This window comes from Pundamilia nyererei, unplaced genomic scaffold (genome assembly GCF_000239375.1).
Source record: "Pundamilia nyererei isolate P.nyererei 1_Seehausen unplaced genomic scaffold, PunNye1.0 scaffold00062, whole genome shotgun sequence".
Lineage (NCBI taxonomy): Eukaryota > Metazoa > Chordata > Actinopteri > Cichliformes > Cichlidae > Pundamilia > Pundamilia nyererei.
This window is the reverse complement of record NW_005187463.1, coordinates 2,452,627-2,454,402: the sequence shown is the minus strand read 5'-3', so window position 1 is coordinate 2,454,402 and position 1,776 is coordinate 2,452,627.

Genomic DNA, 1,776 nt, shown 5'->3' with positions numbered 1-1,776 from the left:
ATAGCCCACTTCATAGTGGCACATGTTGTTGGACCTAAAGAGGAAAAAAACACCACCACACTAGCAGGTTATTAACAGGAACTCAAATATGTAACCACATTACTATACTGTGACTTCCCGAGGCTTAACACACACACACACACACAAAGCTGGAATACAATAGAAAGATGAATCTTTGGTATGACAGTGTTTGAAAAGATTTAGTCTTTTGTCTTCCTTATAGCTCGAAACGGAGACGTTAAATCGTACAGGTAGACCAGCAGGTTTGCCTGGGCGTTGGTTTCTCCCCACAGAGCGGAGCAAACCTTCCCAACCCCCACCCACCTGAACTAGCTAGTGTTACATCAAAAACATCTTTTTGGTCCAACTCTGGCGGCTAATTACATTATTTTAACAAATAAAACAAGCAAAACTACATCTCATAGAAAGATAATGTATCTGTTTTAAATAAAGCTGGTTCAAACTTTAAAAATGTTTGTTTTTGCGAAAACTTCCATCAAATCTACGTCAAAATGAACTGTGCGATTTTTCAGCCGGATACAATTTTATATCAAATTTAAACTACTTACACTGAGCCGAGGCTCCGACCGCGAGAGCGGCGAGAACAGCAAAAATCCACATTTTCATGATCAAACGTAAAGAAAAGAAGTCTTCGTTTGTCCGCTTCCTATGCGTCCGTCTCCCGCAGAGGTCAAAGACCGAGTGAAGAATGCCCTCGACGCGCCCAACAAGGCTCCTTTTCTCGGCGCAGGTGTGTCCCGGTCAAACCTGTTTTAGAGAGGAACTAAAGCGCGCGCACTCACAGGTGAGACGAGGAACCGAACGAGCGCGAGCACACGCTTAAAAGTTGAATTCAAATTCAAAGCAGAGCTTATCCTGGATTATATTCCGTTTGGTAGTTGTTGCCCACCTGACGGAGGAAGGACCTGAGCAGTAAAATTTATAAGAGAATTACTCTCATGACGTCAGGCTAATTTGCATAGGCGGCGCAGTGCGGGGTGGGGAGGGGGCGGGGGAAACGCACCTATATCCGGTTTGACCATATTTGCCCTCTCTGTCTCTGTTGAGATATTTTCATTTTCAAATCATAAATAAATTTAACGTTTACCCTTGTGACGTCATCATCTTGTTATATTTATCAAAAAAATTATCTGAAACTGGTTTAAAATTTGGTTGAATTCATCTTTAAATACCTTTAAATGCCTATGTAACCATCGGCTTTTAGTGTTTTGGGTTCACTAACACAGAAAGGAGTCCGTTAGGAACTGCAAGGAACTGGTTATTAAGGTGTTTTCCCCTCTTTTCCCCTGTTTCCCGTGTTGATAATTTCCTGACGTGCTTGTTGAGTTTCGTGTAAAACATGTAGAAAAAGGCAAACTCTCCTAGGCTATAGAAGCCATGTCACGTGGTGTTGATTCATATCATAAACGTTACTTTTAAACAAATAAAAGCGTTTTTTACTATAATTATTATTCTCAACGTATTTTATTGTAAGACTGCCATCATAATATTCCTGCAACATTTTGTGGCAGATAACTAGAAATCCCATGTTGCTACACTGAAACTACCTAATGGTGTAGTTTCACTTTAAAATACATACGTGTTGTTCATGCAGATGTTTTTCCTTGTTATGAATTGTGAAACACCGCGATGCGATGACATCATCAGCAGGTATCTAACAGAAACCGGAGAGGGAGAAAATATTTCTCAGGTGTTGTGAGTCACATTCTCACGGATGAGTCACAGCCTCGGGTCTCTGTCTGAGAGATACTCTCA